The following is a 12273-nucleotide window of genomic DNA, read 5'->3' as shown; positions in this document are numbered from 1 at the left end:
GTGGGGACAGAATGACATGCTTCTTCCCCTAGAACAGGAACAATGAATGTGGGCCTTCAAAAGTGTCAATGGCAGCTATGAGAATAAAGTTTGTTTGCAAACTAATGTACATAATATTTTGCATTCCTCCTTTAAGGAATGTGCTCACTGTCAACGTTAATGACTCCATGTGGATCAGAGACAGTACAAGCCCTAGAGGCAAAGGTGTGGCTAATGTCTCAGCAAAATGGTAAACACTGCAAACTTCAGGATAGCCCTTAAAGCTCTGGAAAGACCTGTAAAAACATGGGTTCAAAAATTTTTTTCTCAATAAATAATGATGTAATATAAATTATGAGGAACTTCAGGAGTATAAAGGAACAAAAGGAGGTGTATTGTAAGTCAACTTCTCAGAAAGATACTAAGGAAGGAGATAAAGGGATGTGTGGAGCTCTTCTGGGCCCAGGTGCTGTGGGAGACTCCGGTTACCACATAGACATGGCCAAGTCCAAGAATCAGACCACACAAAACCAGTCCTACAAATGGCACAGAAATGGCATCAAGAAACCCCAGTCACAAAGATACCAATTTCTTGAGGGGGTTGACCTCAAGTTCCTGAGGAACATGTGCTTTGGCAAGAAGCACAACAAGAAAAACCTGAGGAAAATGCACCCAACAACGAAAAGGCAGTGAGTGCCTGTGCAGAGGCCATCAAGGCCCTTGTGAATCCTCAGGCCATCAAGCTCAAGATGCCAAAAGGTCCCAGCTACAAACTCAGCTGTCTGGCTCTCATTGCTCACCATATGCTTGGGAAGTGGATTTGTAGCTATATGGCCAAGGGGCATAGACTCTGCCAACCAAAGCCCAAGCTTCAAACAAAGGTAGAGGCCAAAGCTCCAGCTAAGGCTCAGGTTTCTGATCCAGCCCAGGGTCCCAACGGTGCTGAGGCCCCTGTGAAGGGCCCATAGAAAAGCTTCCTGCCAACCTGAAGACAGATGGACTGCTCTGACACACCTACCCACACACTATTTGCAGATGTCTAGTGTCCTATGATGTTACAAATAAACTTGAGGCAAGATCTGTTAATAAAAAAAGAGAGATGTGGGGAGTGGTGTTCAAAGGAGAACCCACTCAACTAATGGTTATTTTGTTGTTGTTGTTGTTGTTGTTCATGCTTAGAAAGGCTGACAGATTACTGATTTCAGGATCAGCCTGAGACAGAGCAACTTTAGGCCCAGGTGTGGTAGAAATGGTAATTTCAGGACTGGGTCCCACCCAGGTACCTTAGCATTTGTGTTTAACAGAGGCAGGAAAGTAACTTGAATGCTTTTGCAAAGTTAAAAGAAAAGGTGTGCTTGCTGTCTCCTAAGAATTAAGGGCCTGTGGGCAGGGGAGGCTAATCAAAAGGAGTAAGTGACTGGGTTCAGTGGTATGCAAAAGAGGAGCTATCGAGTGACTTTTTAAGAATGGCAGGAGAGAACTGCTTGGTGAACAGTCTCTAGCAGAACATAGACAGAGAGCTGTCTGGAGCTCTCCAGAGAAAACAGATCAGAGAGAAAGCAGAACATAGGGAAAGCCGGCTGGAAAGCTGTCTCCACAGAGCATAGATGGATAGCTTGAACTGACAATGTAACTGCCAGTCTTTGTTTCTCTGCTCCCAGATACCTCTTCTCTCTCTTCCCCGCTCCAAGCCCAGGCTTGATCCTTGGCAACAGAGGTATACCTGTGATATCACTAATTTTTAAATCTAGATGTCAGGACTTACAGAAAATGTCTCATTTATGTAACCATCCAAGTCAATGCCAGGTACCAGCTTATACCCAACTATTTGATAGAAGTGTGGCTTGTGAACTGCCATTGGAGTGCTAGGAAATGAAAAGGGATTGAACAGTGCTCTTGACAACTGAGTGATCCCTGTAGCCCTCTCACCCACTTTCAATAAAATAAAAGAGAATACTAGACATAACAGACTTGAGATACAAAGAGCAGCTTTGAGAAAAGGTGCAGGAAGATAGTGGAGTTTCTGGAAATGAAGCTGTGTGTGCTTCAGGTGACAGAGCAGGAACACTGGGAATACCTAAGACCTTGTGGTTAAGGCAATTTCATCATAATCTCAAGTTGCTGAACAAGAAGCTATAAGTTGTGATATTATCCCTGTTGAATTTTGTCTCATTTGGTCTGTTCATTCTTTACAATGCTGGGATTCTTTCTGGTAAGGAATGTTTCATTTTTAACATTGTAGGTTGAAAACATAAGAGTCTCTCTTAAGGATATGGTACCGTGAAATCAGATAAAATGTTGTTTTCACTTTTCAGGAAACATGTGGAAGTGAAATGAGAATGGCTCCCACAGACTCATATGTTCGAATACTTCCTAATTTGTGGAACTATTTGGGAAGCAGCACAGGTGTGGCTCTTTTGGAAGAAGTGTGACACATGGGTGCATTTTCAGGCTTTAATATCTTCTGATCATGCCCATATTACTAACTCTGTTTTTTCTGAAATTCAAACTATGAGCTCTCAGCTGTCCCTTGATTTTCAGCTAAGATCTTGTAATACAAGATGAACTTTCTATATGCATTTCTGTCCACCATTTTTACTATTTACATATATTTCTGGATGACTTTGAGATAAGAATCCCCTTAAATATCTCAGCTTTTACATTTGATCATGTTCAGAAAAGGATTTAACTTAACATTCATAGGAGTAGGCAAACCTATGTGTAAATGTATCTAGAATACCAAAGTAAAATCTCAATGCTCTCTTTCTTGAAGAAAGGCATTGCTTTGGAAATGGCTCCTATGCTCTCTTTACCTGATACAGAAAAAAATCTTCCCCAGCTGTTCTGTGTTGTCTGCTGTGCTAGCTATTCTTGGTACTCAAATGGAACACATCTGGAATTAAATAAAATTCAAAGAGTTGGGTACTTTGCAGGATTTTTCGTAATTAAAGTTTTTGAACTGGGGAAAATATTTTTAAATTGGGTCATTTGGGGTAATAAGATCCACCTTTCACCTAGGCCACTCTTCGTGGTGACAGCCTACATATATAAAGGACATTGAAGATGGTAGCTCTTTCTCTTTGTCTTATTCCCTACCTCTGGTTAGCAATTTTTTGTTGTTGTCATTGTTTATTTGTTTTATTTTCTGGCAATAGCGCTTATCTTACAAAATTAGGGTGTATATTGAAGACCAGCTCAGACATCCGGCCACATGGACTGAACCACTATTGGATTCTTAATCTTTAAATTTGTAGACAGCCATTGTTAGACTAGTTGAACCGCAGCCTGTGAGCCATCTAATCAATGCATTTTCTACATAACAGAGACTCATTCTATCAGCTCTAGTCATCTGGAGAAACTTTACTGTATATAATATTCCTGTGGATTTTTTGTTGTTGTTGCTATTTTCATTTTCCAGATACACTGAGGAATTTCAACTGATTAAGAAGAGTGCCCCAAGGTGTCTGTCACTTATTTCCCTCTTTCCTCTGAGGTTCGTCTCATACAGATCAGGTGAAAAGTACTTGCAGTTTACCTGAACCCAGCCTGAAGGGGGGGGGGGGAGAAAAGAAAGAAAGAAAATGAAAAAAAAAGTTTTCTAAAATCGTTCTTAATTTTTAATATTGTGGGCACCTGTCCACTTGTGGGAGAGATTAGTAACTCCACTGTACCTTTACAATTTTTACAGACTTATTACAAGATTTATAGACTGTGAGAATCATCCATTGTGAATCCAGCAGGATGAGGAGGAAGTACCTCCTGAGTGCTGTGATGGGAGTTCAGGAAAGCTCCACATTTGCAAAGCAATGAACAAGGTGTCACTGCCCACATGAGTAGAAGCAGGCAATTGAGAAGCAGGGATGTGAAAGCTTACTTTCTCCCAGGAGCTGGATGGGAGGACAAATAAGCTATTGGAGGAGAGGCACTTGTGCTACTGAACTTCAGGTCTACAGATCTGGAAAATTATTGGGCAAAGCTGGAACCACTGTGCTGTGTCTCTTTAAGACACTCTAACCCTAAGAGTGGTTATTATGTCACTCAAGTCGTACTAGCCAATCAGAACCTCCACATGGACCGCAAGTCCAAAGACGAGGCGGCACTTCCGGGTAACAAGCCCGCGAGTTTTTTTCTGTAACTCAGCCGGCATGAGTGTTTCTGGGTGAAACATTCTGAGTGTGTCTGCTGGGTGTTGTGAGGGGAGCTCGGCAACGTCAGAACTCCAGACATGGTAAGTGCAAGGCCATCTCCCACGAACGGGAGGCGGAAGCTGCTTAGCAAAGTACAAATGTGTAGTGGGTCTTCCCAGTGTCTGGATGGTAAACAGCAGCCGGACACTTGCAGCCTCCTGTGAGGTCCTTTATACCCGGCTTTTTAATCAGCAGTGGCTTCTGAATGACTTTATTATGGGAGCATCTGCACAAAACCATTGCAGCAGTGGCTTGTGTGTAGAAATATATTTGGCATGATGCCAAACGTTAGAGCCCTGTTTCTCTATTCTCTAAGTTCTGCTCTTAGCGGTTAACTTTGTAGGTGTAAGTTCCACTTGGAGTTGGTGTTGTGAAGGCTGTAAAAAGAAATCTCGTGTGTTGGGTATCACTCCAGTATTGAGCTGTGATGTACAAGTGCAGAATTAATGATATAAAGAATTACTAACGTTTAGGAAATATTAAATGACACTAAGAATTTATCTGAGGAGGCACTGCCTATAAAACACCTGACAAGTATGTAATATGCTAAAACTGCAATCCTGTTAAAAATCAGTACTGTAATATACATGTTTGCTTACCAGAATTGTCTAGACATTTGTCTCCAAGCCTTAACAAAGGGGACAAATCTGATTTACAATCAGTCATTAGGCTCATGCTGATATCAAAGAACAGGCCCCTAACAAGCTGCTCAATGCTGCATTACAGGGTCACAGCCAACGTTAAGGCCTGGTGTACCATAAAGATCCAGTTTTCTTGGGAAAAGCATAGTTTTGCCATAAGGGTAGGACTATACCTGGTGACATCTCTGTGAAAAGGACAACACTGTGTGTTGTGGGCTGGTCCAATCAAATAAGGCTTGATCCTAATGTATGGAGAATTGCATATCTCCTTCCTAAATTCTAGCCCCTTAACAGCCTGGAGCCTTAAGCTTTAGGAGCTTTACCTAAGGCCCTGGTGTATTGAATAGAAAACAGTTGATCTTTCTCCTAAGCCAGGGTTAAGGGTGGCAGCAGCAGTAAAGCTTCGAGGCCAAGGTGTTTGGGAAGGACAAGCTTCAGATCCTGAGATTCCAAGACTTTCCAGCATGGGGTGACATGGTTATCAGTCCCAAGTCAACTGTGGGCTTGGTCAGTCATGGATTCCCTTGTGCAACATTGTTTTATTACACTTCTCCTGAGTTTGTCCCAGTGTATTATAGTTATTGCTGCCTTCATAGAAGTCTCCATTTCGTTCCCTTTATCCCCTGTAAGTAGTATACAAGATGTTAGATTTAAGAAGCTTACTTAACATAGACATAGCTTGTGCAAGTTCTCCCCACCACAGCTGTTGTACATTCTACCTTCTACGTTTCCTGTCTTTCTCATCTTCACTTCCAACTCAGGAACCCATCACTGAAAACTGACCTGCTTTTTCAGGTCTCTGATGTACTTAATCAATGATTCTGGGGATCTTTGCTGTGTAAATCTCACAGCTGTCTTAAGTAGAACTTACAATCTCTAGTTCATATTTAAATTGTTCAAAATAACCTGGGGCCTGAACCAGAAACAAACTTATGAATGTCAATATCCAAAATCTGTTTTTGGTTCACTCCTCTTTGAGCATTAGTCAGAGCTGCATCCATGCTGTCATTTAGGAGATTTTTTTCCTTGTTAATATTTTAATGTTGTATGTGGAGTGATTTCTTTCTGGGATGATATAGTAATTCTGTGAGAGCTGCTTCTTCTTCCTTTTATAGAGATGTTTCTAAGACAAGCTCTGTTGACTCAGGTAGCCTTGATCCTGGTCTGTTGCTCCCCAGATTAATGACCTTGGTTTCCTCTTTATAAAAATTCCTAAGATCTTGAGTTAAAGTAATGAAGCAAAGGTGAGTTTTATAATTGCTCATTTGAGTCATATAATGACCTGCCTATTTCTTCTACCTTCAGATGAGAACAGGAGGAATGGTTTACTCTCTTCACTGTCAGGTGAAAGAGGGCAGGAAATAGCTAGATCACAGACCAAAGTATAAGGGAGTCCACTGCAGGTGTCACCATTCTGGAAAAGGACCTGATTCAGGCAGGGTGAACAATTTTGTAATTTCATACCATGTATTAATAATGCATGTGGTTAATAAAACTACATTGGTGGATTTTTAATTTGAGAAAGCTGGCTTGAGGCAGTAGATAGTGAATTCCCATTTTAGGACATGTATTATTTAGTTATGTGCTATCCTTGTTGATATATTTACATGAGCTTAGAAATGTAAAACACATGCCTTTAGCTGTAGCTGAGTGTGTCACATTATAGATCTCAGTAGGTAACATAGCACATGGGGAAATGTCACACACTATCTCTTGATCAAACACTATAGCCTTGATCCCTGTGTGTTGCTCCTCAGGGCAATGACCTTGCTTTTTGCTTGATGAAAATTCACAAATTCTTCAATTAAAAGAATGCACCACAACAACAGTTTAAATTTCCTCATTTGAATCATATAATAATGAGCTTTCCTTTCTTCCATTTTCAGATGAGAACAGAAGGTATGGTTTACTTTACTCACTGTCAGGTAAAACAGGACAGTCAATAGCTAGATCACAGAGCAAAGTTTATGAGAGTCAGCTCCAGGTGTCAGTATTCTGGAGTAGGAGTGGATTCAGGTCAGGTGAATAATTTTATAATTTCACAGTGTATATTTAATATTACATATTGTTAGATTTTGGTGCACAGCTTAGAACAGACAACACCAGACCAAACAGTTTCGGGGAGGGGGGGGTGGGGGGGGGGGAGTGTTATGTAGGAGATAGGGCAAAGGTGTGGGGAAAGAAATGGGAAAAGATGGTGGAGAAAGAGGAGAGAGAGGGGAGAGAAGTGGAGGCTGGCCTTGACCACGTGGAGAGAGAGGGAAGGGACGGGGGGGGGGGGGGGGGAGACTAGGGGACAGAGAGAAGCTAGAGGCAAGAGAGCAAGGAGGAGGCAGGCAGCCCCTTTTATAGTGGGCAGGCCTACCTAGCTGTTGCCAGGTACCTGTGGGGAGGAGCATACCTGGGTTTTGCCAGATAACTGTGGAGGTGGAGTTTAGACAGAATACTAACACATATGATTAAATTAAACTAGATTTATGGGTGTTTAATTTGGGCAGCTTAGCTTGAGCCAGTGGATAATGAATTGTGTTAGTAGGACTGGTATTATATAGATATGAGCAATCCTAGCTGACATATTTATGTTGGTTCAGAAATTTAAAACACATGCCATTAGATGTAGCTGTGTGTCATGTTATAGATCTCAGCAGATAACACTGCACATAGGGGCAAGGACAAACACCATCTTATAAATTAATGCCATCACCTCTACCAGGAAGCGTCGGCTCTTTTTTAAAGTCATTATGCCAATATGATTTTTTCATTTATATTTATCTTTTTAAAAAGTCAATTTTTGTTATTAGTTTTTAAATTTCATTTTCTTAATGCATAGGTGCTCTGATCTCTTACTTGTTTCCATTCTCCAGTATTTCCATAAATTAAGAATGTCATTCCTTTTTCTAAAAGATTTCCTATCTGTCTGTTTAGAGCAACATCTCCTGTAGCTCAGGCTTTCCTTGTGCCATGTACTTAAGAGTTACTTTGAACACCTGAACCTTCTTCTGCTACCCAGTGCTTGGAAAACAGTCCTACAACTCCTTTCAATCTGGTTTCTGATTCATCAGTGAGACAACACATCAGGGAATGCGTGTTGTCTAACATCCCTGGATTAGGGGTGAGGGGATTACAAATAAAGAGGGACCTGTATAAGAACTGAGTTCACTGACCAACTGTGAAGCTGGTATAATTGCAGCACAGAAAAGGAGGAGAAAGAAGGAAGGTGAGGCCTTTCCCCTTTGGCAGAAGTTGGCGTTCAGCATGACTAGTCAAGTAAGGAATTTTGAAAATAATCAGTAAAATTCCTTTCTGTCAATCTTGGGACATTTCTTATATTAGGGAAGTGATGAATTTAAATGAAGACATGTACTTATATCTAGAAACCAAATTTCTGTATTTTCATTAGTTCAAACAAAGAAGATCTAGACAAACTGGTGTGGCTGTGCCTAACAGGAATAGAATTATTCCTGTTTGAAAATACACAATGTAAGAGAAAAGATATGAGTACTACTTGGTACATACATTTAGTTTCTCAAAAATACTGGACCATAAAGTATGTTTTAACTCTTAAAAATAATCTTTGAGAGTATAATCGTCATGTCTTCCTTCTCCTTTCTCCCTAGTGTTAAGTCTGAAACTCTGGGACAGGGAGCTGAGAGGCCTATTTAACAAATCAAAGCAAACATGGCTGTCTGGTTCTCTCATCAGACTGCAGTTCCTACCTGTTACAGAATATTGATTTGGCTGCCAATATCCCAGCTGCCATTCTACTGCAATCCAACTATTTCTGGACTGGTCTTTTTCATCTATTATTAATCATTCTGATCTCTTGGTCTGGTTCTTCCTTCTCCCATTCTACCTCGCTAAAATGACATGTCTTCTCTAAACTCTCCCAGATATAATTGGGTCTCCCTATGTTCTCTCTTTTGTGTATAATAAATTTTCTACTCCACCATACCTAGGAGCATTGATTTCGTATAATATTTATTTCTTCTTTTTTTTTTTTGTTTCATTTCTCTTCAGTTAACCACTCCTAGCTTTAAAATTTGCAGCCAATTTTTCTTTTTAATTTTTGATACTCTATCAATTTGATTGCAGTTTGGCTGCAGGTCATCCCCACTATGAAGCAGAGATGTCTGCACAGGACATTGCATGTGTAATTGATTATGTAAAGAAATTGATCATTGATTCCTGTGCCTTTAACAAGGAAAATAAGTGCCCTGGGAGGATAGATTATTCCATTAAATCTAAATTTTCCAGACTAGGGTTATGTCTGTATTTAGGGTGGAACAGCAGAGCTTGGATTGTTTCAGAACAGTAATTTGCTCTGTGGTCCCCAGGTTGAGGAGATGCTACTTACTCTCCTGATGCCCAGCTAAGTTTTCGTAGCTAATGAGGGACTGGGGCAGGCCTATCAATCAGGAGCACTAGTGGAAGGTAGCTTGCTGGTTCTTTACAAGATTTTCCTCAGATGCGTGTGTTACAAGCTATGCAGAAGACCACAAGCCATGTCCTGGTGATTGTGGCCATTTCTATCGCCAGGATGGGAAGAACAAGTCTACTGACCTATCAGAGTCAGATCTACTGGTACTAAGAGGGACCATGGTTCAGAGTGTGGTTCTGTTGCTCCATGTAGTGATAATAGCAGAAGTCCTTATCCTTTGAATCTGAGAGTGGATTCCCAGGGAGGGTCTATAGCCATTTGAGTGGCAAGGTGTGAAGCATAAAAGTCACTATCCAGTGTGTATACACAGGTGTTGCTTTTGGTGTGCAGTAGGATGACATTGCAAAAGTGGAGGTTTGATTTCTATAATTTGTGAACCTTCTATATTCAGTTTTGTGTGACTAATTTTATACATAATTTAGAAATTAGTAAAAGAGGTGATAGGGATCATACTTCAGAACCATTAACTAGAATTCTCTAGCCATTCTGTTACCTCCAGTACTAATGGCACAATACACAGAAATTCAATTCTTGGTTATTAAAGGAGCATGTCAGATTTAGAAGTTCCTCAGGTGTGTATGGTGCTGGATAGCTACATAGGACAGATATCACATCTTATAAGAATCCATGTGGCAGGAAGCAGATATTAAATCATTATTCAATACTGTGTTTTGTTAGACTTGAATGTTGCTAGTTTTGCCTGAAATCACTAGGGCACATGAAGAGCTATAGTGCCATAGAGCACCTTTCTGATCACCTACCTTTGTTGACAGAACTCTATACCATCAGGCATTTCTGTTTGGAAGACAGACAGGTAGTGACTGAAAGGTCAGAAATATAACATTTTAGGTGTCACTTCAGTTATTTTTGTCGGAGTCATGAAATCTGTTTTTATTTTATTTGTATACAAATATAGGTAACATTGGTCAAGTTCACATTTTTCCTGGTATAGTTCCCTCAGTTGTTTGGAAGAGAACTTGAAAACATGTCGCATGGAAATGGGCAAAGGAAGGTTTCTCTGATATTGTGTTTCAGAGCATTGGGCAGCAGTGAGAATTTGGTGTTGGGAAACATGATAGTGGGATGAGTCTTTGGACAGCCTACTTAGTCTTCTGGAGGACTGGCCTGTGGTTAAGTAGGGGGTTTCTGTCCATAGTTCAGAGCTCAGACACAGAAATGGGGTAAGAAGGGAAAGGAAGATGCAAATGGTCTTTTGTATCTACAGGAGGGCTGGACAGGTGAGAAGAAACTGCAGTCCTAAGGGCACCCTTGGGTACTGGGTCTCAGGGAACAGAAAGTGAGGAAGGTCTGGCAAGATGCTACATGATCTCATACCCAACATCTTAATACAGATGCATCAGGATCCCAGAGATCATTCATTTGCTTTAACATTTACTTCAGTTGTTGTTTTTATTCGACTGTGAATTACTGTTTGCTTATTGGATAAAAAGTGCTATGTGGCTGGGCAGGGAAGTTAGTAAGCATTCTTTTTGAAGTACACATGTTCACTGTGGTTGGAATCATGCTTTCTTATGTACATATATACTGGAACTTTTAGGATGTAGTGACCTTTGATGACGTGCATGTGAACTTCACTCTGGAAGAGTGGGCTTTGCTGGATCCTTCTCAGAAGAGTCTCTACAAAGATGTGATGTTGGAGACCTATAGGAATCTCACAGCTATAGGTAATACAGTGTTTTTTTGTTTTTTTGTTTTTTTTTTAGCTTTTGAAATGTAGGCACATCTGTTTCTTTGTTATTGGTGTTTGTTTTTGTAATTTCAGTTGAGAATGAGGAAGAATAAGGTGATTGAACAGAGATGTTTCTAAAGTTCACTCAAGTTGATAATTTAAATGTCTAATTTGCAATAATGTAACATACTTTCTCTGGCACCATATTTTAGGCCACATTTTGGAAGACCGTACTATTGGTGAACATTTTCCAAGTTCTAGAAGACATGGAAGGTAATTTTCATGTGCAAGCTCAAAAGAAAGTGCCTATGAATAAAGTGTAATATGTGCTAAAAGTTGTAAAGAAAAGCAGTAGGGTAAAATATGCACTGGATTAAGTTATAGATGATTATTCAATCTCACAAAATCATGTATGTCTATGGCAGACATCCAGTTTGTGTGTGCAAGGTGTTCCTTAATTTCAAAAAACATAAAACAACAGATATGTCACTATTTGAATCAAACTCAGGAGAGCCATGTTCTAGAACTGCCAATCTGTTCAGTCTCGTACCACTTAGCTATTGTAAAAGGGAAACAGATTTATTAGGTGATAAGCATATGTCTAAAACCTTGTAAAAAGCAAATAATCCATAGTAAACCTGTTGTTAACCATATACTTGTAGTAGCATTGCTAAATTTATTGAGATAGATAGTTTATGAGATTTAAGAATGGCTTTGTGGAGAAACTTTAATTTCTGTACCACATCAATATGAGAGAAAAAGTCAAACTCTGTGAATGTAATGTGGAACCCTTTCACTTGTTACTCTTCTTTTTTTTAATATGGATGACATAGATCATGACGGATACAAGCCATTTGAGCATAGAGATATTGAAAGAAACAACATACCTTTCTCTTTTCCAGAACAATTAGTAGATATATAGTCCTGCCTACTTTGAATAGACATTTCTAAGTGTGCTAAAAGTTTACATATAATTAGTTTCCCAATATTATTGCGGGTATTTACTGCTGAAAATCTTTATGAGAATTAGGGAAGTAGAAATGTTTTCTGTTAGCATTGGTTTATATTCCAAATGTTGTATTATTCACATAATAGCAAAATTTCTGAATGCAGTTTGCAGAAGCTCTGAATTCTTTCTATTCTCTTCAAATATGTGAATAGCCTCTTATAAAAAAAATTATTCTATAAATGTTAGCCATGTAATCAGTACTCCTCCCATTCCATGCATCTTTAAAGATGTACAACAACCAATAATGAACGACAACACCTTTGAATGTTAACAAAGTGATATTATGGTAAGATCAGATTACCATTACAATTTAACCAAATTGTAAATGA

General features: G+C 39.7%; 1 long non-coding RNA gene and 1 pseudogene across 1 annotated transcript; both read left to right on the top strand.

Annotated features, from left to right (window-relative positions):
- The first annotated feature begins 477 nt into the window (after positions 1-477).
- Positions 478-947, top strand: LOC114636373 (annotated as a pseudogene).
- A 3153-nt stretch (positions 948-4100) lies between these two features.
- Positions 4101-11728, top strand: LOC114636377. The gene is made up of 3 exons (XR_003713615.1): positions 4101-4207; positions 10804-10930; positions 11148-11728. It is a non-coding gene; the product is annotated as an uncharacterized LOC114636377 (long non-coding RNA).
- The last annotated feature ends 545 nt before the right edge of the window (positions 11729-12273 follow it).

This window comes from Grammomys surdaster, unplaced genomic scaffold (assembly GCF_004785775.1).
Source record: "Grammomys surdaster isolate TR1022 unplaced genomic scaffold, NIH_TR_1.0 123781, whole genome shotgun sequence".
Lineage (NCBI taxonomy): Eukaryota > Metazoa > Chordata > Mammalia > Rodentia > Muridae > Grammomys > Grammomys surdaster.
This window is presented reverse-complemented; position numbering and strand designations above follow the sequence as displayed.